Raw genomic sequence first — 23547 nt, 5'->3', positions numbered from 1 at the left:
AATAGTAAGAAAAATAATGAAGGGTGTAGTTTGTTTTAAAAAAGAAAAAAAAGAAAATGTAATTTGTTCAAAATAATAAGAAAAATTAATACTTAGCCGTATAGTTTAAGTTGTTTTGAGAAATACCATAGACTCGCAATCTAGATCCCAAATTCACCTTCAAGGATGTACCAAGAGAATTGGCCTTATATGATTGAATGTGACAAATTAGAAGTTGACACTTATTATTAGGATTATGCAAAATACCGCTCAATCTGTCAAAATTGCTCAATCCATTCCGATCTGCCCTTTAACAATGGATTGGTTTGATCCACGATTTGAAATTCATAGTCTGCCTTCGAAACCACTCTGTCTGGCCATAGTTAATATATATATATATATATATATATATGTATTTACATTCAATGAAATATCAAAATAAAAATTAGTATGAGAGAGAGATTTGAGATATAGAATTTGATGTAAATTAGTGTTATATATATGAAAAATATTATGTAAAATCAGTTAGCGTTATATGTATGAAAATTTTTATACAAATTAGTGTTATATACTATGTAAATGCTTGATAATTGTTTAATACTTCAATCAAATAATAGGTTGAAACCGCTCAAACTGCCTAGCAAATTTGTTAACCTGTCATCCACAGTTTAGTTTTAGTTTTATCTTCATACCACACTGAACCACACCATGCAAACCCCTACTTATTATGTCACAATTGTTGAAAATTTGGTTTTTATAGGCTTATTTTGGGCCAATTTTGAGTGGGTCCCAAATGTCTTTTGGGGTAGGTCCAAAGAGGTGACATGTTCCTTGCCGCATGGCAAGTCACACGGTGAAGACGGTTCGTCAAAACCATTTATGAGTGAATGGGAAGTTGACCTCGTTTTCGGGTTCGTAGAATGGACAATTAAAGAATTAAATGTGGGTTTCCTTGAACTCGGTTATCCCACATTGAAACTTTAAGAGAGCTTGTGTATGTATATAAGCTCTAGATTGCAACACTTGGGTGGAGTTATAAAGTTTATATACATACACAAGCTCTCTTAAAGTTTATTTACATACACAAGCTCAAACCAATATAAACTTTAGAGCTATAAACAATATAAACTTTAAGAGATAAACTTTAGAGCTCTAGATTGAAACTTTAAGAGAGCTTGTGCTTGGGCTAAAGGAAGGAGTTATAAACAATATAAACTTTAGCCCAAACCACCACACAGGCGCGCTGCAATCCGTGCCGGGTGTGGGTTGTGGGTCGATTCGGTTCTAATATTAATTTTTTTTGAACAAAATTTATTTGAATTTTTTCAAATTCTTGCAGAAATTATTTGAATTTCAAATTGGATTTAATTCAAATTTGAATTCAAATTTATTGTCCAAAAATTGTGCCTCCGAATTCCACTAAATTTCCAACTGTTAAACAGGTTTTTTAAACTGCTAACAGTTTACAGATTCAACTGTGACCTGATTTGTTCAAAATTTGAACTGCATCTATTCAAAGCAGTTGCATATCTGTTCGGCAGATTTCATACATGCTCGGATTTTTTGGACAGGTTTATAACCACTGCAGTTTCAAACAGATAAAAACTACCCAGCAGTTATCTGTTCAAATAGTAGTGCACCTGTTGGTTTCAAAACCAATCTGTTCCAGTTTGAAAATAACACCTATTCGGGTCTATAAATACTAGATCTGTTCCAGCATTTGTGGATTCCGAAAAATTGATTTTCTTGAATTCATTTTTGCTCTCTTGCATTATTATTCTTTATATTAGTTTTATAGAAAAATTCAGAGAATATAGAATATAGGTTTGTTCACCGTACAAATTGTTTGGAATACTACTACAATTTGTGAAGATCATTGTATCCTAGGAGATAGACGACATTTGTCCGTAAGCACCATAGCAGGGCGAATCTGTCTTAAGAACAAAGTGTCACACACTCGACTTGATCTTTTTATACTTTTACATTTTGATAAAATAAATTATGTGAGCAATTTATTTTTATTTGTTTGATTTGTTTCAAGTTATTTAATTTACATGGAAGATTTTTCCAACAATCTAAAGACAGATTCGACTAATTCCGTTTATACATAATTTTTTGTTTGTTTCCTTTTCTCTTTTTTCTTCTTATAGAAATTATTTTCTGTGGTTTAACAACATAATATTTTGGTTGGAAAAACAAATAGTAGTAATATATTATCTATTTTCTTTGACAACTAGTAGTAATATACTGGTGTCATTAACAATTTAGAATATTTATTTGTGAAGTTTGTCAGAAATTAATTTTGATTTTCAGAAATAATTTCTGAGTGTTCATTAATTAAAATTCTGTTTTTAGTATTTTAATTATTGAAGTGTTACAAAAATTTAATTTTCTGTGTGGAATTAATTTGGTTAAATAAAATTTTATTTTTTTTACAGAATTTAATTCTGTGGTTTTGGTTTAATTTTTTGTGTAGTATACTGTACGGGGAGGAAATAATTCTCCTCGTATAATCCTGTTGACCAAGTCCACGCTCCTCCGTACGACGTCGCTTTGTCACCTGAAAACACAAACGTAAGCTAGCCGGCGGGTGTGTGCCGGAAACCTCTCCGATGCCTAAGTCAGAAAACTTGACAAATAGACAAAGCTTTAAGTTCTCAGGAAGGCTGTGTTCAATTACCTCCTCCAAGGTGATGTTCGTGAGCTTTTATAAGTTTCATATGGCACAATCCTAGTAGGACTTGTATTTCTCCATGCAGAGTCCTCCTAGGATTCATACTCCTAAGGATAATGCTTATCCTTTTACACCTTCCCCCACTGCTTAAACCAAGTGGGATGGTTCTCTTTATGGCCGAACTTCCATTTGACCGAAGTAAAAATGGCTATGCCGAGTCATAAAGTAGGCCGTACTAACAGTCGTTCGGTTCTTCTTCATGCTACACCATATCTTGGTTCTCTCTTTCATGAACCGTGGTATGCTTGGACCGATCTACCGAGTAACAACATTACAACCGACCTATCCCGAATTCAATCATGACCGGACTACCTTTTGAGACCGGACTAACTCAAGTTGTCAAAACCGAAGTAGCTTTGTAATTCCTTTAGCCGAAGTAACTTCATCTCTTTTGACCGAAGTAAATCAATCATTTTCGCAGAGCCGGAGTAAATCTATCGTTCTTGAACCGGAGTTACTTCAACAGCTCGGGCCGGAGTGACTTTTATCTCTCTTGGGCCGCAGTAACATTTCGGCCTTTTACCCAGTCCTTGGCATTTTGGGCCACCAAGTCCATCTCACAGCTCGGCCCAATTTTTACCAAAAATTACCCTCTCAATTGCCCCTTAATTCCATCTGCATGGCATGATTGGGATTATCAGTCTATCAACCGAGCTGGCGTCGTTTTAAGCTTTTCCAGCCGAGCTAAGAATACTTTAGCCTCTCCAGCCGAGCTAAAAACTTTCGAACTTTTAAGCCGAGCTAATTTCACTCCGGGCCCCGTTCTGCCCGGTCAAAAACGTCTCTTCAATCATAGCGTCTGTAACGCTTCCCATCCCAGTGACACGTGTCAAGCACTGATTGGTTGGGAGCAGCTGTCACGCCGCCCTCGTAGTACGAAATTTTTGAACAGTTCCCGCCCATTCTCTCTCCTTCCACAAAACGATCATTCTGCCTTCGAACCATTCACCTTCTTCTCTCTCTATGCCTCTGCTTCTCCAGCCTCTGAGCCTCCTAAGTCTGTGTTCTTCGTTGGTGCCGTTGCTCCTGCCCTCTGCTTCATCTTTTCCTGGTAAGCAATCCTTTTTCCTTTCCTTTGTTTTGCTTTCATATTCTGTTTTCCACGCTCTGCTTGCTTTTGCAAAACATTTTTCTTCCAGCTCTATTTTACTTTAGTACTTTCATGGAAAAATCAGTAAAACCCATGAGTGTATGTCATATACCCTAGAGAAAACTCGATTTTGATCCAGAATCACGTCCCGACTGAACTAGGATACTGTTTGTGTTATGTATGTAGATAGATTCAGAAAATAACTGAACTAGAACTTGTAGGAATATCAGTAGTTTCTTCTGAACCATTCTAGCCAAGATAAGATCACCGAACAAGCTTGCACATACCGAACTAGGTACTTCGGTCTATAGCCGAGCTAAGCTTTTGGGGCCCAGCCGGCTTTCTTAGTTCTTAAACCGAACTCAGAAAGCCGCCCCTAGGTGCTCAACCGAAGTAACTTTCCTCACACTGCAACCGATTTAGGCCTTGGGACTAAACCAGCTTTCTTAGTTTTATAGACCGAACTCGGAAAGCTGCCCCTAGACGTTAAACCGGTCTAATCTGCTCAAAACCGAGCTAACAAACCTTCTGATGAGCCGAGGTAGAACCAGCCCACTAAGCCGAAGTAGGATTTGTATATCTTGCTTATAATTTGTAGCGCAGTCCAACGATCTGTGCTTAACCCCATTGTTTTCTACCTTGCAGACTTAGGTTGCCCAGGCACTCCTGCGTGTGCTCAACCGAGCTACTGAGCCAAATTTTTGTACCGAAATAATTTATTCGTAAATTATACAACAAATGGGTAAGTATAGGTATTTAGTCGAAACCCCTGGTGGCATGGCCGAATTTAGGCAAGATTACCAGATTCCTGATGATGTCCAACTGGTGCTGGCAAAGAAAAATGTTATTCCTTGGGAAAATGAAGGCTTCGTCCCTTTTACCTTTCAATCAATAATAGAAACCGGACTACGGTTCCCTGTCCAACCGTTGATCTGTGAATTCCTTAGGCAGACTAGGTTATGCCCCACCCAACTGTCCACCAATACATACCGTATTATCATGGGAATAGCCGCACTAAACCACCAAACCGGTTTAAACCTTGGCCTTGCTGAAATATTCCATCAATATTCCATCGGCTCGAAAGATGCTGGGTGGGTCTATTACCTTAGGATCCGCCGTCGCCGAGAGAAGATAGTTAAGCACACACCGGACAAAGACCTTAATGATGATGACTTCTTCTGGGTCTCTGGGAATTTTGAGGATTTTCAAGCCCAAATTCCTGGCCGACCTATCAATTGGAAAAAGGGAGAACCTGGTAATTTTAACTTCGGTCTTCTTTCTTGTATGTTATCTCGGTTTTTGTGTCTATTGACCGAACTAACACTCTCTTTTTTTGCAGATTTCGCCCATCTTCATTCCTTATATAGTTATCCCAACCTTGCGGTTTTGCGAGCCGCACTACGGATTAAAGAAAGAGGTTGGGCCAAGCTTCTAAATTTTGAACCGACCTACCGATATAGCGGTCGCCGAAAAGCAAGAGTAACCGATTTCCTACTTGAGGAAGCACCAGAACCGGACCCAACTTTGCCCGAAATAAGACTTGTTCCTTTAACTGCTGAGGAAGAAATGGCAAAGAAGAGCAGAGTCAGGGCCCTTCTGACCTCGACAACCAGAGCCGAAGTACCACCGACGATTGAGGAGCAGCCTGCCGTTGTGGCCCTCCCCTCTCAACGGCCTTCTTCATCTCGGCCCTCCAAACGCGCCCGGTCTACACTGACCGAACAGCAACTTGTTGATGAGGTTGAATCCATCCCACAAAGTCCTCAACCTTCCCCCCAACCGGAGCAAACTGACCGACCTGAATCTCCGAAGTGGGCTCCGCCGCTGACCTTCAACGACCGAGATATCAAAGCCATTGACTCGGTTGTGGCTGAAAAAGACCATCAATTGGTCTTTAACCTGGCCAAAAGTGTGTGCCTCCCCAAGGATATGGAGCACCACTTGAAGCAACTGAACACCGAAATGAAGTCAATTCGGTCTGCTTCCAAGTCCATGATCTTGGTAAGTAGCTCTGTCTGCTTTTTCTGTTTAAACTTTCCAACTTTTACTTCGGCTTAAGAGAAGTCTTCTTTTTGTCAGGCCTTGCAGAAGAATAACATCACTTATAAGAAAGTCCAAGAACTCCGCAAAACCACAAGGCAGGCGATGGCGGAAGCCGAAGCCAAGGCGGCCGAACTAGTAGAAGCCGAAAAGAGAATGGCCGAGCTACAAGCGAAGAACGGCCATCTTGCCGATCTAGTTAGTTCGGCGGAAGCGGAGAAGCAGAAAGCAGCCATCGTTATGAAGGACAAGTATCTGCGGGAGTTGTTGAAGCTTGAGAAGAGAAAGGACGCCGAAATAAGCGAACTAAAAGAGAACATGGAGGCGGCCGAAAAGGAGGGGTACAAGCGAGGTTACAAGGAGGCAGAGGAGGCCTATGTCAAACAATGCGACGCCGCCAAGGAGCTTTTCTTCAAGTGTGGCTGGAGGGCGGCTGTGGAGAAGCTCGGTCATGATCAACAGACCGAGGTCTTCGACCCTCCAGCTTATTTTATACCGAAGTCCCTTGCGGCGTATGCAGACATCTTGCAACAAGAGTTTCTGGAGGACTCAGACACTGATGATTCCTCTGCTCCTGAAGACATTCCGGTTGTTGGTGCCAACCCATCACTTCGGTTGGAACCCATGGTAGAGGACCTTCCTATCGAGCAGCCGAATGAAAACGTGGTTCCAACCGAAGGAATCCTGGCAGCCGAGAGTGAGCTTCCTCTTGAAACCGGTCTTCGAGTTGGTGATGATGCGGCTTTAGACGCCGAGATAGATGAACTTTTCTCTTAATTTTGTACTCTTTTCTTTGTAACCGAACTAAGCCCCTTTGTAATGACCTTTCTTGCAATGAAAATTTTACGCAACTCTTATTCCGGTTGTGATATGTATGCCTGTGCTTTGTAATGTTTTCTTTTACTCCAACTGTTATTTCGGTTTCGGCTGGCTAAAATATGCTTACTAGCCAACCACTCCTTAGCCGATATAATCACTTCGGCTGAGGAGTACAAAGTGTTGGTTCATTCCAGCCAACCACTCTTCAGCCATACACTTACTTCAGCTGAGGAGTACAAAGTGTTGGTTTATTCCAGCCAACCACTCTTCAGCCATACTTACTTCGGCTGAAGAGTAACAAGAGTTGGTTTATTCCAGCCAACCACTCTTCAGCCATACACTTACTTCGGCTGAAGAGTAACAAGAGTTGGTTTATTCCAGCCAACCACTCTTCAGCCATACTTACTTCGGCTGAAGAGTAACAAGAGTTGGTTTATTCCAGCCAACCACTCTTCAGCCATACACTTACTTCGGCTGAAGAGTAACAAGAGTTGGTTTATTCCAGCCAACCACTCTTCAGCCATACACTTACTTCGGCTGAAGAGTAACAAGAGTTGGTTTATTCCAGCCAACCACTCTTCAGCCATACACTTACTTCGGCTGAAGAGTAACAAGAGTTGGTTTATTCCAGCCAACCACTCTTCAGCCATACACTTACTTCGGCTGAAGAGTAACAAGAGTTGGTTTATTCCAGCCAACCACTCTTCAGCCATACACTTACTTCGGCTGAAGAGTAACAAGAGTTGGTTTATTCCAGCCAACTATTGAAGTTAGTTTTTCCAGCTAACTATTGAAGTTAGTTTTTCCAGCTAACTTATAGTATTTGGTTATTCCGACCAAATGTCCTGCAGCCTTATCCTGGGCTTAGGAAGGGTGTTGGTTTAATCCAGCCAACCTCTGAGTTAGTTTTTCCAGCTAACTTAGAATAGAATGTTTGCAATATACTTAGTCTTTGAAGCTAACTTTTACAAAGAATAATTCGGGCTAAAAAGAATTTCTCATTTTATTGAAGGAAGAGAAAAGTACATATGTTTGGAAAAGAAAAGCTAAAAGTAAAATAACTTGAGATTGGCCGTATTCCATGGCCTAGGGATTGCCTTGCCATCCTTGTCTTCTAGGTGGTATGCCCCTTTGCCTGCTAACCCAACCACCTTATAAGGACCTTCCCAATTTGGGCCTAACTTGCCGTCTCCTGGGATCAAGGTGTTTCCCATTACTTTGCGTAGTACCCAATCCCCAATCTTGAATTGTCTTGGATACACCTTTTTGCTGTATTTTTTGATTAACTCTCGTTGGTATGAGGCGATGTGGACTAGCGCTCTTTCTCTTCTTTCTTCTGCAAGGTTGAGTTCTAAGGCTATGGCTTCTCCATTTAAGTCTGGATCAAAATTTTCGCTTCGAATTGTGGGGAGGCCAACTTCTAGTGGGATCACTGCCTCCATTCCATAGGCTAAGGAGAATGGTGTTTCTCCAGTTGATCGCCGAGGCGTGGTGCGGTAAGCCCATAAGACGTGAGGAAGTTCATCTGCCCACTTGCCTTTTGCTTTCTCTAGCCTTTTCTTTAGTCCATCCAAGACGACTTTATTTGATGCTTCAGCCTGCCCATTTGCTTGAGGATATGCCGGTGTGGAATTGTAGAACTCTATCTTATATTCTTCACAAAAGCTTCTAAAGATTCTGCCGTCGAACTGAGTTCCATTGTCTGAGATCAGTGCTTTTGGTATGCCAAACCGAGTGATAATATTCTGCCAAACAAACTTCTTCACATCTTTTTCTTTGATTGACGCCAATGCTTCTGCTTCCACCCACTTTGTGAAGTAGTCTGTTGCTGCGAGAAAGAATTTTCTGCCCCCGGGTGCTGTTGGAAGTGGTCCTACTATGTCCAAGCCCCACATTGCGAAAGGCCATGGGCTAGTTAAGGGTAGGAGTTCTCTTGCTGGTTGATGTATTTGGTGCGCGAATTTCTGGCATTTTTCACACTTCTTCACATATTTCTCTGAGTCTGCTTGCATATATGGCCACCAATATCCTTGCGAAATAGCCCTGTAAGCGAGCGACCTTCCCCCTTGATGACTTCCACATACCCCTTCGTGTATTTCGAACAGGAATGCTTCTACTTTGCTGGGATGAACGCACTTGAGGTAAGGCCCAGAGAATGACTTCTTGTATAATGCCAAAGATGGAGATAGCCAAAATCGCTGCGACTTTGCCCTTATTTTGTTGGCTTCTTTTTTCTCTTCTGGTAGGATGCCGTCTTTCAGGAACAGGATGATGGGATCCATCCAAGAAGGGCCTAATTCTGTGCAACATACTTCTTCTGCTTCGGGGTCTTCTATGCTCGGTCTTGGTAAGAAGTCGATGAGTAATGGATGAGGGATTGATGTATCTGCCATTGAGGCCAGGCCTGCTAGTTCGTCCGCTCGGCTGTTTTCCTCCCTGCCAATTTGTTCTATCCTTACCACATCAAACTTCTTGATCTCTGTTCGGACTAACTCTTGGTACTTGGCCATTCTGTCGTCCTTTGCTTCGTATTCGCCAGAAATTTGGTTTACCACCAGCAGAGAGTCACTGTATACCATTAGTTCGGTTGCTTTCATGAAGTGTGCCGACTTGAGTCCTGCGAGAAGCGCCTCATACTCCGCTTCATTGTTGGATGCTGGGAAGCCAAGGTTGATTGCTTGCTCTATAACCAGGCCGTCTGGAGAGATGAGGACTATGCCAAGCCCTGCTCCATGTCGGTTGGATGCTCCATCCACAAAGAGCTTCCACATCTCTCCAACGAATAGTTTCCAGCAAGTGGAAGGATCAGATGATGCCATGGGGTCAAGGATGGTGTTTTCTTCAAAGTCCATGTTGGCTATCTGTCCTTCGTCCTCTGTTTGATTTGTTGGTGAGCCTTTGTCTGTCTCTTCCTTGTTGTCCTTAGTGTGGTCTGCCTTGGTGCTTGATTGACTACCTTCTGCTAGGGGTTGCGCTATTCCGCCGTCAACTTTCGTCCCTAGTTCGGTTATGTCAGTTAGGTCGACTGGGCAGATATGATGACTTCCAGGAGTAAACTCTGCGACGAAGTCTGCCAAAGATTGGGCTTTTATCGCGGTTTTGGGTTGGAATTTGATGTCGAATTGTCCCAACTCTACTGCCCACTTCAAAATTCGCCCACTAAAGTTCGCCCTTTCAAACAGAGCTTTTAGTGGAAAGGCTGTGAGGACGACTATGGTGTGGACGTGAAAGTAGTGCGCCAATTTTCTGGATGCCATCATCAATGCTAACGCTAGTTTCTCCAAGGGCAAGTACCTTGTTTCGGCTCCCAACAATGTCTTGCTGACATAAAAGATGGGCAAGTGTTGTATTCCTTCTGCACGAACCAACACTGCGCTGACTGCGTGCTGAGAGACTGCCAGGTACAGAAAGAGTTCTTCACCAGGTACTGGAGTAACAAGTAGTGGTGGGGAAGACATGTACTCCTTCAAGCTTTCCAGAGCTCGGTCGCATTCTTCATCCCACTCAAATTTGGTTTTTAAAGCTTGGAAGAACGGTCGTAGTCTGTCTGATGACCTGCTTATGAACCGGTTGAGCGCAGCTGCCATACCAGTGAGATGTTGCACTTCTTTGACTGAGTTTGGTCTCTCCAACTCCTGGATTGCTTTGATCTGAGAGGGGTCTGCTTCTATACCTCGGTTGGTCACCAAGAAGCCCAAGAATTTGCCAGATCCAACTCCGAATGCGCATTTGGACGCATTAAGGCGCAACTTGTGTTTCTTCAGGATCTGGAACATCTCGTCTAGGTCTTTAAGATGGTCATTCTCATCCTTGCTTTTGACCACCATGTCGTCGATGTAAGCCTCCATTGTTCTGCCTAACAATGGTTCAAACATCTTGGTGACCATCCTTTGGAATGTCGCCCCTGCGTTCTTTAGGCCAAAGGGCATGACCTTGTAGCAATATAATCCTCTTGGTGTAGTAAAGGATGTGACCTCCTGGTCTGGTTCATGCATGGCGATCTGGTGGTAGCCTCTGTATGCATCCAGGAAGCTAAGTCGGTTGTGCCCTGCCGTTAGGTCCACCAATTGATCTATCCTTGGTAGAGGAAAGCTATCTTTTGGGCACGCCTTGTTGACTGTTTTGTAGTCGACGCAGACACGCCATTTACCATTCTTTTTTGGAACTACAACTGTATTGGAGATCCATATTGGGTAGTGCACTTCTTTTATTGCTCCTGCCTCCAGCAGGTTGCCTACTTCCTCCGCCACTATTTCGGCGTGATGGAGCGCCAATCTGCGTGTGCGTTGGATGACTGGTCTGGCGGATGGGTGGACATTGAGTTGGTGACTAGTGAAGTTTGGGTCAATACCTGGCATGTCGTAGGGTGTCCAGGCAAACACTTCGATATTAGAGGTCAAGAATTCCAGGACCTCTAACCTCTCAGTGCTGGACAACGATGAGCCAAGCAAGAAGAACTTATCCAGGTTCTTCTCATCTATTTTTACCTCCACCAAGTCCTCCACCGCTTTCTGATCAGCCTCTTTGCCGATGTCTGCGAATAGTTCATTACTTTCTGGTTCCTCCACCGAATGAACGTATCCCTTGGCAGCTCGGCTTCCATTCGCTGTGGCAAAGCATTGTTTTGACATGATCTGATCGCCATAGACTTCTTCAATTATGCCGGTGTCGTTGGGAAACCGCATTACCTGATGGTATGACGACGCTACCGAACGCATGGCATGCAGCCATGTTCTGCCCAAGATGATGTTGTATGTGGAGGGGACCTTCAATACCCAGAACTCCACTTGTTTTGTTACACTCCCTGCTCTGACTGGAAGGATTATTTTGCCGACAGGCCATTCTGGCATGGAGTTGAATCCAATCAGGGGAGAAACTGCAGGCGCCAAGTCTTTGTCTTGCAGCTTCAGTTGTTTGAATGTGTCGTAGTACATGATCTCGCATGAACTACCTTGGTCAATCAGAATCCGCTTGACGTCAAAATCCTTGACTCGGAGAGTGACGACCAAGGCATCATTATGGGGGCAGTATATTCGATCCAAGTCCTTATCTGAAAAGGACATGATATTTGTTGCCTCTGACTTCCCCTTCTTGGCGGCAGGTTGGGCACTTAGCACTTCCCTAAAGTGCTCAGCCTTCTTGATTGATCCCCTGAGCTCGCATACACGCTCAGGTTCAAAGACTCCATGTATCACATTGATGATGCCTTGTGGTGCGGCATCGATTGGCATTCTGTTGGGATGGTCATTATGATCTTGAGGGGTCGGTTGCATCCCTCCTTCAATGTATTTGTCCAAGTGGCCTGCTGCCACCAATTCTTCCAAGTGCTGTCTCAATGGCGTGCAATTCTCAGTTCGGTGCCCCTTTTCTTTGTGGAAGGTGCACCGTGATCTGTCGTCGTAATTTTTCTGAGCTTCCCCTAGCTTGGCTGGCCACTTGACAAAAGGCTCGTCTTTTATTTCGCTCAGAATCCGATATATTGGTTTTTTGAATACCGTTGTTATGGCAGTGCGGATTCTCAACCATCTTTTGTCTGGGTCTTCTCCGTTATCTCGTCTGCCACGCCCGTTTTTATTCTGCCGATCTACTGTGTTGACCCTTGCTGAGGTCTTCTTTTCTGGTAGTGCGGTTGCACTAGATTTTGCTTTGGCACGTGCACCATCCTCTTCTACCCTGATGTGCTGATGCACTCTCTCCATCAGGGCTTCCATGGTAAGGGGTGGCGTCATGGTGATCGAGTCCCTTAGTCTGTTTCCAACTGGAAGGCCTCGTTTATATTGTGCAATGGCTAGATTGGTGGGGCAGTCTCCAATCTGGTTGAATGTCTCCCAGTAGCGGCTGTTGTAAGATCTGAGGGTTTCTTTTTCACCCATGTCGATGGAGAGTAACTGGTCTATCTCCACCGGTGTTTTAGTGTTTGTTCGAAACCTTGTTACGAACGCTTCTGCCAATTGGGCCCAGAAGGCTATGTTGCCCTCTGGGAGTTTTTCGAACCAAGTCAAGCCTAGGTCGCCAAGACTTGACGGGAAGAGTATGCACATTAAGGCCTCGTTTCGTCTGTACACAGCCATGACTTGGCGAAAGTGGCTCAAGTGTGAATACGGGTCCGTCTTCCCTTCATATGTGGTGAATTTTGGCTGAAGGAAGCCTGATGGTAGGGGCGCGTTTTCGATTGCTGGGACGAACGGTGAAGTCTGTAATCTCGCCAATGCCTTGTCCGTTGGTTCGTAGGCCGGTCGCGGTATTGGCATTCCAACCTCGACGCTTCCATGCGTCCGAGGAGCCAACCGTTGTAAGGCCGAAACTCGGTGTGGATCCCTTGCCCTGGCATCCTCCTTGCATCATGCTTTTTCTTCGAGCACGGTTTGTAGGTCGGATGATCTGGGCAGTTCTGTTTGTCTAGACCTGGTTTGGTGTGAATGTGAAGGCCAATACGTGCTTCCTTCAGTGTATGATCTTTCGGATCTCGTCCTCTCAGACCTGGAGTGACGAGTCCTGGAAGATAAGGAATGAGTGTCGCCTGTCCTGAGGCTTCTGCTCTCCCCTTGGGAGGGTGTAGTATTCCTACTACGATTCTCTAAGTGGCGAGGGGGCGTCTTGTGCTTGCGCCCCTCTCCTGTCGCCACATCTTTAGTCTTCATCTGGCGTTTTAATGCTTCCATGTCCGCCGCCATCTTCCGAATTAGTTCATCTTGTTCCTTCACGCGATCTTCCAGGGCTTGAGGATCAATCCTCCTCCTTTGCCTGTCAGGACTTTGAGAGTGACGAGGGCTGCTATTCCGCCTTCCCCTGCCACTCCTCCTGGAGCTATGTTGTTGGGGCTCCAGATCCGCCATAGGAGGGACAGAGGGTAATCCTTCTCGCCTTGTGCCCCCGTCAGGAGTTAGCCCGTCGACGGCGGACTGCGGTAGGTCTTCAATGTGTGCCATTGATTTGTCAAAAAGGAGAAGCTTAGTCAAGAGGTTTTTGTTCTTGTCTGTTGTTCCCACAGACGGCGCCAATTGTACGGGGAGGAAATAATTCTCCTCGTATAATCCTGTTGACCAAGTCCACGCTCCTCCGTACGACGTCGCTTTGTCACCTGAAAACACAAACGTAAGCTAGCCGGCGGGTGTGTGCCGGAAACCTCTCCGATGCCTAAGTCAGAAAACTTGACAAATAGACAAAGCTTTAAGTTCTCAGGAAGGCTGTGTTCAATTACCTCCTCCAAGGTGATGTTCGTGAGCTTTTATAAGTTTCATATGGCACAATCCTAGTAGGACTTGTATTTCTCCATGCAGAGTCCTCCTAGGATTCATACTCCTAAGGATAATGCTTATCCTTTTACACCCTCCCCCACTGCTTAAACCAAGTGGGATGGTTCTCTTTATGGCCGAACTTCCATTTGACCGAAGTAAAAATGGCTATGCCGAGTCATAAAGTAGGCCGTACTAACAGTCGTTCGGTTCTTCTTCATGCTACACCATATCTTGGTTCTCTCTTTCATGAACCGTGGTATGCTTGGACCGATCTACCGAGTAACAACATTACAACCGACCTATCCCAAATTCAATCATGACCGGACTACCTTTTGAGACCGGACTAACTCAAGTTGTCAAAACCGAAGTAGCTTTGTAATTCCTTTAGCCGAAGTAACTTCATCTCTTTTGACCGAAGTAAATCAATCATCTTCGCAGAGCCGGAGTAAATCTATCGTTCTTGAACCGGAGTTACTTCAACAGCTCGGGCCGGAGTGACTTTTATCTCTCTTGGGCCGCAGTAACATTTCGGCCTTTTACCCAGTCCTTGGCATTTTGGGCCACCAAGTCCATCTCACAGTTCGGCCCAATTTTTACCAAAAATTACCCTCTCATATACAATTCTAATTATAATTTTGATTTATAATTTAGAATTCATAGCTACTGAAACTAATGCTCAAACAAGTACTAGTGTGGTGGCTGCAATTACTCCAACCCCTCATGTTGTGACTGTGCTAATCAATCACGGTGAAAAGCCAGAGAAGTTCTCAGCAACTGATTTTAAAAGATGGCAACAGAAAATGTTGTTTTATCTTACAACTCTAAACCTGGCTCGTTTTCTCCGAGAGGATGCTCCTACTCTAAAAGAGGATGAAATCAACCGGCAAGTGGTTGTTGCGGTCGATGCCTGGAAATATGCTGATTTCCTTTACCGGAACTACATCTTGAACGGACTTGACAACACATTATACAACTTCTATAGTCCTGTCAAGGCAGTAAAGGAGCTTTGGGAGTCCTTGAAGAAAAAAATACAAAACAGAAGATGCTAGCTCAAAGAAATTTGTGGTTGGTAAATTCCTGGACTTTGTGATGGTTGATTCTAAGACTGTGATCAGCCAAGTTCAAGATCTCCAACTCATTCTGCATGACATTCAGGCATCTCTCTCAGTGAATCCTTTCAAGCTGCAGCCTTAATTGAGAAATTACCACAAGGCTGGAAGGATTTCAAGAACTACCTCAAACACAAACGCAAAGAAATGTCTTTGGAAGAATTGATTGTGCGTTTGAGGATTGATGAGGACAACCGCAATTCTGAAAAGCGGGCTAGTAAGCATCCAATGGAGTCTAAGGCAAATGTGGTGGAACATGCTCTAAAAGTAAAGAAATGGAAGTTTTTTGGAGAAAGTTCCTCACAAGGCTTTAAAGGAGGAGAAACTAAAAAGTATGAGGGCAAATGTTACATCTGTGACAAAGAGGGACATCAGGCCAAAGATTGTCGTAGCAAAGGCAAAAGCAAAAGAAGAACAAACAAGAAGCATGTTCAAGCCAATATGACCTAAGTGGACAAAATTTCCAATGGTGTAGATGACATAAATCTTTCTGCAGTTATTTTCGAGGCAAACCTTGTCGGAAATCCTAAAGAATGGTGGGTGGACACTGGTACTACATGCCATATGTGTGCCGACAAAAACATGTTCACATCTTATTCTATAGTGGACAACGGTGAACAACTTTTTATTGGCAACTACTCAACTTCCAAAGTTGAAGGACAAGGAAAGATTATTCTAAAGATGACATCTGGAAAGGAACTCACTCTCAACAATGTGCTGCATGTACCGGACATTTCGCAAGAACCTTGTTTCTGGATCTTTGTTAAGTAAAAATAGGTTTAGGCTAGTTTTTTAAAGTGACAAGTTTGTACTTATCAAAAACAGGATGTATGTAGGAAAATGTTACATGTCTGATGGGCATTTTCAAAATGAATGTAATGACTGTTGTACCCTCTATTATTAATAAAAATACATCTTCTTCTTACTTGTTTAAGTCTTCAAATTTGTGGCATGATAGGTTTGGACATGTTAATTATAGATCTTTATGTAGATTAATTAATATGGAATATTTACCTAAATTTGACATTGATTCAAATCATAAATGTGAAATTTGCGTTGAGGCAAAATTATCTGAAAATCCTTTTCATTCAATTGAAAGAAGTACAGAACTACTTGAATTAATTCATAGTGCCATTTGTGATTTTAAATCAATTCAAACTAGAGGCGGGAAAAAATATTTTATCACTTTTATAGATGACTATATTAGATATAGTTATGTTTATTTAATTCGAACGAAGGATGAAGCTTTGGAAACTTTCATTCAATATAAGAATGAAGTTGAAAATCAACTTGGTAAGAAAATTAAAAAAACTTAGAAGTGATAGAGGTGGTGAATATGAATCACTTGGTGGTGAATATGAATCACCTTTTGGTGAGTTTGGTAAAGAACATGGAATAATTCATCAAACCACTGCTCCTTACTCACCTCAGCAAAATGGAATTGCTGAAAATAAAAATAGGACTTTAAAAGAAATGATGAATGCCATGTTAATTAGTTCTGGATTACCTCAGAGCTTATGGGGGGAAGCAATACTTTTTGCTAATGATATACTTAATAAAGTACCCCGAAAGAAAGTGAATCAAACACCTTATGAATTGTGGTGTGGGAGAGTACCATCCTACAAATACTTAAAAGTGTAGGGGTGTTTGGCTAAAGTGGCTATTCCTAGTCCTAAAAAGACTAAGTTAGGTCCTAAAACAATTGATTGCATTTTTATTGGTTATGCCAAGACTAGTAGTGCATATCGGTTTTTGATTCATAAGTCAGAATATTCCGAAATTCATGTAAATACTTTTATTGAATCTCGGAATGCATCATTCTTTGAACATGTGTTTCCAAATAAAACTGGACAAGAGACTAGTACTAACAAAAGATCTCATGATGCTATTACTAGTCAGGATCAAGAACATGATCAAGAACAAGAGCAAGAAATAGATCAAAATGAGGAAGAGAAACTTAGGCGTAGCAAACATGCTAGAACCTCAAAATCTTTTGGTCCAAATTTTCTAACATTTTTGTTAGAAAATGAGCCTTTAACTTTTAAAGAAGCTATGTCCAGTCCTGAAACTCCTTTATGGAAAGAGGCTGTCAATAGTGAAGTTAAATCAATCTTGCAAAATCACACTTGGGAATTGGTGGATTTGCCACTAGATTGTAAACCTCTTGGGTACTAGTGGATTTTCAAGAGAAAAATGAAAGCGGATGAATCAATTGACAAATACAAGGAAAGACTTGTGGTCAAAGGTTTTAGACAAAAAGAAGGTCTTGATTACTTCGACACACTCACTGGTTACTAGAATAACATCCATTAGAATGCTAATTACTATTGCATCGTTGTACAATCTAGAAATTCATCAAATGGATGTGAAAATCGCTTTCTTAAATGGTGAGTTAGATGAAGAAATTTACATGGAACAATCAGAAGGATTTTCTGTTTCAAGAAAAGAAAAGAAAGTGTATAAATTGGTTAAATCATTATATGGTTTAAAACAAGCGTCAAAGCAATGGCATGAGAAATTTGACAAAGCAATGATGTCAAATGGATTCAAAATTAATGAATGCGGCAAATGTGTTTATATTAAAAACGCAAACAAAAGCTATATGTGGGGACATATTTTGTGAATGACAACACGTGGCCAAGGTGACGCCGAAGTGTCAGCCAAGGTTCCACGTGTCTTGGTGACGTACTGAGATGATCTCAGCTAGGCAGACGTTATCTTTAGAGATATCAAAATCCAAGATGAGCAGATAGGGGACAAGAGTCCTGGAGTGGGGGAGGACCTCAGTCTAGATAAATATAAAGCTCTCAGGTAGTTTATCTCTATCTAGCTAGGAGTCCAAGATGAGCATTGAGCCAAAGTTCTTTAAAGCTAGGCTTCTACAGGGATCAGGTTAGTGCTGGCTATAAACGTAAGGCACCCTCGTGGGTCTAAGGTATGTTTTTTATGCTCTGTCTAGTGAGCTAAGCACTATTGGCTATCTTTTAGAGATAATTACTGACTTCATCGTCGGAGTGCCCCCGGGTGGACGAACCATAGCCGGATTCTAATTTTTCTGTGCTAGGTTGTTCGGGCTTAATCTATTCTACCAGTGCTCTCCTGCTGAGTTTCCTTGTTTGGTTGTGTGGTCAAAAATCAACACCCACAATTTGGCGCCATCTGTAGGAACGTAAGGAGAATAGATAGCCAACGACAGGCTGAAAGAGAAAGTCGGGGACGACATCCCTAGTGATAGAGACAGGAACGCCGATCCTAATGTGGATGAGGAGAACTGTAATGAAGAACCTCGGGATCAGAATCCCAGGGAAAATGACGTCGGCCAAGAGGGAGATGCACCGAAGAAAACATGTCAAGGCGGGTATTACAACGAAAGTGACCTCCAGGTATGGAAAGATAGATGCTTGAGGAGGGACGGCGAGATGAAGAGAATAGCAAACAAGTTGGCAGACCTACAATCGGTTGTCAATTTTATGATGCAGAACAGCGTCATGCAGCCACCGTTTCCATTGGAGGACACATCGATTCCAGCGGCCAAGAACGATGCCCAGAAAGGGGGGCAGGAAGCAATCCCAGTAGTTTCTCAGCATGACAAAGTGAAAGAACGCTCACATCGGCCTTCACGGGACGCCAAGCTAGCAAAATCAATGAGAGGAGAGTCTCAGAGGACGCCTCGAACCAAGGGAACCTACGTCAAAGAACATCGGCATGTTCAAGGGAAGGAACTTTGTTTTGACACAATGAATGAAGAGAAGTCCAAGAGGACTCATAATGACACCGGGAGAGTGCACCAAAAAGGTTGAAATATGTTGACAGTCGAGCTTTTGGTCGGACTAAGGAGGATCTAAGGGACTACCTCCAGAGGAAGAGACAGAATGCCAAGGTCACGTCTCCTGTCAAGCCGAGGACGCCGTTCTCTGTATAATTGGATAGGTTTGAGGCCCCGAAAAGGTTCCATATGTCGAGATTCCAAATATATAACGGTAAGTCCGATCTGAACTTTCACGTCGGCTTATATTTGAACTCAATGGCACTGTATACTGGGAACGAACCGTTGCTCTACAAGTTGTTCCCCTCATCCTTTGGGGAAATTGCATTAGATTGGTTTCACAAGTTGCCAAAAGGAACTGTGAAAAGTTGGGAAGGCCTGGCCGAGATGTTTGTGGCCAGGTTTGTTATAAATAAACTACAGCCGTGGAGGGTAGACTCCCTGATGGCTCTAAGAATTGGCGAAGATGAAAGCCTCAGGGCTTACGCCAAAAGGTATTATGAGGTGTTTAATTGAATACTAGGGTACAACCAAGAGTCGATGGTCGTATTTTTTAAAAATAGCTTGAACGATGACTGCATGCTTCAAAAGTCACTGGCAAAGACTCTGTCGAAAAGTATGAAGGAGCTCATGGCCAGGATCAAGAAATATGCGAGAGCCGAAAAAGACACGCTAGGAACGAAAGCGTCAAAGCAGGAGAAGAAAAATGGCTCACCGAAGTGAGGCCGAGGTAATACAAATTTTAATAGACAAAAAACAAGACTGAGGGCTGCACAGGTAGCCACCACCGTGTTTCGGATCCCAGTTTATAAATTCTTAGAAAGGATTAGGAACCAGCCATATAATAGAACGCCGGAGAGGATCCCTGGCAAATTTATGAGGAGAAGTCTGGGGAAGCACTGTGCCTACCACAATGAAGATGGACACCTAACACAGGGTTGTAGAGCCCTAAAGGCACATTTGGAAGATCTGGTCAGACAGGGTCACTTAAGGAACCTAGTAGATGAGGCCCGAACGACAGAAGAACTGGCAAGGCTACCCTAGGCACCAGCAGCACCACCTTCACCAGCACCACAACCGTAGGCAGACGGACCTCGAGTGATCAATGTGATTCACTCAAGAGTCAATGAGAACGAGGTACGTAGGGAGACTCAGATGGTGAAACACTTACAACATGTGCATCAAGTCCAGCAAAAAAGGCCTTGGATAGACGAGTACCAAGGACCAATGGTGTCTTTTACTGAAGCTAACCTAGGCATGGTGCAACATCCACACAACGATGCTCTGGTAGTAACCCTCAAGATTGGAGAATGCTAGGTAAGGCGCATTCTGATTGACCAAGGTAGCTCTTGTGACATCATGTATAAATGTTACAAGGAGCTCGGCCTTCACCGAGATGATCTGGAGCAAGCCAACAACCCAATGGTTGGGTTCAATGAAACGCTGACATGGCCCTTGGGAGCAATGAATTTGGAGGTGCAAACAGACACCAAGAAGGTAAGTATAGAGTTCATAATAATTGACACCCCCTCCCCTTATAATGTTATCTTGGGGAGGCCATGGTTGCACGCAATGAGGCTTGTTCCCCCCAACACTACACCAACTGTTGCGGTTTCCAACAGAGCATGGAATTGAAGAGGTCAGAGGGGATTAGGTGCAGGCAAAGAATTGCTCTATGGCAGCAATGAAATCCACCTGCAACGTGCGAGAGGTAGAGACAGTCTAAATTGAGGACGAGGACATGGAGGTCCTGGATGACGTCAGCACAGAGTCAGTCGACGAAAACGAAGAAGCCTTAAAGAAAGTTCTGGTCCAACAAGGTGATGAAGAGCGCTTCTCTCTTCTCGGCTCAGGTTTAGTCGAGGAGGAAGAAAAAGAGTTGGAAGCATTCTTGCAAGCAAACATAGATGTCTGGCATTGATCCCGAGGTCACATGCCATATGTTCAATGTAGATAGGTCCACTAAACCTGTCATTCAGTGAGCAAGGAAGCTGACGTTGGTTCATGTGGAAGCAGTAGAGGAGGAAGTGAACAAATTGTTGGAGGCCAAAGCCATTTGGGAGGTACCCAACTTGGTTGTCAAACACAATTGTTGTGAAAAAGAAGAATGGGAAGTGGAGGGTCTGCATGGACTTTATCAGCCTGAATAAGGCTTGTCCCAAAGGCAGTTTCCCACTCCCCAAGATCGATCAATTAGTAGATGCCACTTCAAGGCATGGAAGGATGAGCTTCCCGGGCACTTACAAGGGGTACCATCAGATAGCAATATACTCCCTGATAAGAAGAAAACTGCATTTATCACCCCAAAAGGACTGTATTGCTATAGAGTGGTGTATTTTGGGTTGAAAAATGCAGGAGTAACCTATCAGAGGTTGGTGACCAAGTTGTTTAGACATCTAATTGGCAAAATAGTGGAAGTATACATTGATGACATGGTCGTGAAGACCAAAGAGCCTGAGAATCACTTAGCTGATTTAAAGGTGGTTTTCGACATTCTGAGGACATATCGGCTCCACTCAATGCTTTAAAATGCGCATTTGGAGTTGGGTCTGGCAAGTTCCTGGGATACTTGGTTACTAGAAGGGGCATTGAGGCAAGCCCAGATCAAATCAAGGTCGTCTTTGACTTGAAGAGCCTAACATCGGCAAAACAAGTACAGCTACTGATAGGAAGGGCTGTAGCCTTGATTAGGTTTATAAGCAGAAGTTCAGATAAGTGTAAACCATTTTTCAGCTTATTAAAGAAGACCACAAATTTTTTGTGGATAGAGGAGTGCGAAGTCGCCTTAGCCGACTTGAAAAAATACCTGACTACAGCTCTAGTTCTCTCAAATCCAGTACCTGGAGAGGAACTGTTCTTATACTTGGCGGTTTCGGAGCATGCAGTGAGTGTAGTGGTAATCAGAGAAGAGAATAGAGAACAAATGGCAGTATACTATGTGAGTAAAACCCTAGCATGCATAGAGACTAGGTACTTGCCCCTAGAGAAATTAACACTGGCCTTAGTGATGGCTTCCAAAAATCTGAATCATTACTTCCAAGCCTACAAGATTGTGGTATTAACTGAGCATCCCTTGAAGTCCCTTTTACAGCAAGGAGATTTGACAGGCAGGGTAGCTAGATGAGCAGTAGTATTGGGGCAATATGACTTGGAATTTAGGCCTAGAACAACAATTACGGGCCGGGTTTTGGCCGACTTTGTGGCCGAGTTCACACCTAGTGCCATCCCACGTTGGGCTCCAGTGAGCCGTGTCTTAGGGTGTCTAGGAGAACAAGAAGAGACCCAACTCAGAATGAAAAACCCCACAGCAGAGCAGAAGAAAGAAGAGAAACTCGAGCCCTGCGATATTTATATTGGCTACTCCTTCCGCCTGTTTGTTGATGGTAGTTCAAACCGTCAAGAAGTGGGGGCAGGAGTGGTGTTGGTATCACCAAATGGGCGAATCTTAGAGCAGTTTATTCATTTGGGGTTCAAAGTCTCAACTAATAAAGCAGAATATGAAGCGCTAATCACAGGATTAAAGTTAGCAGAAGCAATGGAAGCCGACGAGGTGGTAGTCTTTTGTGACTCCCAACTTATTGTGAACCAGGAAACAGGAGAGTATACAGCCCGAGATGAGAGAATGATAGCCTATGTCAAAGAGATTGTTAGACTGCTAGCCTTGTTTCAGGATTGCCGACTACAGCAGGTTAGCCGAGATGACAACAACTATGTCGATGCCTTGGCTAACCTAGCTAGTGCAATGAAATCAGGGGAGGCAAGGACAATAATGGTTGATTATTTGTCAGGCTCAAGTGTGGAATCACTAATCACAGAGTATGAAGCAATGTGTGTGGACATGGGTCCAAGTTGGATGGATGTAATAGTGATGTTTCTTAGGGATGACAAGTTACCGGATGATCGCAAAGAGGCGCAAAAGACCAAACTGAAATCGGCAATGTTTAGCCTAACAGTAGAAGGACATCTCTACAGAAGGTCTTTTACTGGTCCTTTTTTGAGATGTGTGCATCCCTCCCAAATTGAAGACTTCTTGTATGAAATACATGAAGGAGTATGTGGAAGCCATGCTGGGGACAGATCACTTGCTCATAGAGCCATTACTCAGGGGTACTAGTGGCTCTACATGCAGAAGGATGTTGAAGCCTGCGTCAGAAAGTACGAGAAGTGTCAAAGGTTCGCACCTTTGATACATTAACTAGCAATAGATTTGAACCTAGTGTCCAGCCCTTGGCCATTTGCCCAGTGGGGCATGGATCTTGTTGGACAACTACTCTAAGCAACTGCGTAAAGGAAGTTCCTGCTGATAGCAACTGATTATTTCACAAAGTGGGTAGAAGCTGAACCCCTTATGAAGATTCGAGATATTGATGTGAAACTTCATATGGAAGAACATCATCACCAGGTTTGGGATCCCAAGGGCAATAATAGCAGACAATGGTACACAGTTTGGCAGTAAGCTAATCAAAAGCTTCTGTACAAAGTACAAAATCAAGAACTATTACTCTACTCCAAGTTTCCCTCTGAGTAATGGTCAAGCAGAAGCATCCAATAAGACTATCTTGGATGGGATCAAAAAGAGGCTGGAAGTAGCAAAGGGAAAATACGTGGAGGAGTTGTCGAATGTACTATGGGCATATCGGACTACGCCGATAAGATCAACTGGGGAGTCTCCATTTGCCATGGCTTATGGCACCGAAGTAGTTATCTTACTAGAACTCGGCATTCCAAGGATCAGAACCCAGGGAGTAGAAAATGGGACCAACGAGGCATTC

The sequence above is a fragment of the Camellia sinensis genome, chromosome 2 (genome assembly GCF_055761805.1).
Source record: "Camellia sinensis isolate YWXY chromosome 2, ASM5576180v1, whole genome shotgun sequence".
NCBI classification, from domain to species: domain Eukaryota; kingdom Viridiplantae; phylum Streptophyta; class Magnoliopsida; order Ericales; family Theaceae; genus Camellia; species Camellia sinensis.
Note: the sequence above shows the minus strand (reverse complement) of the source record.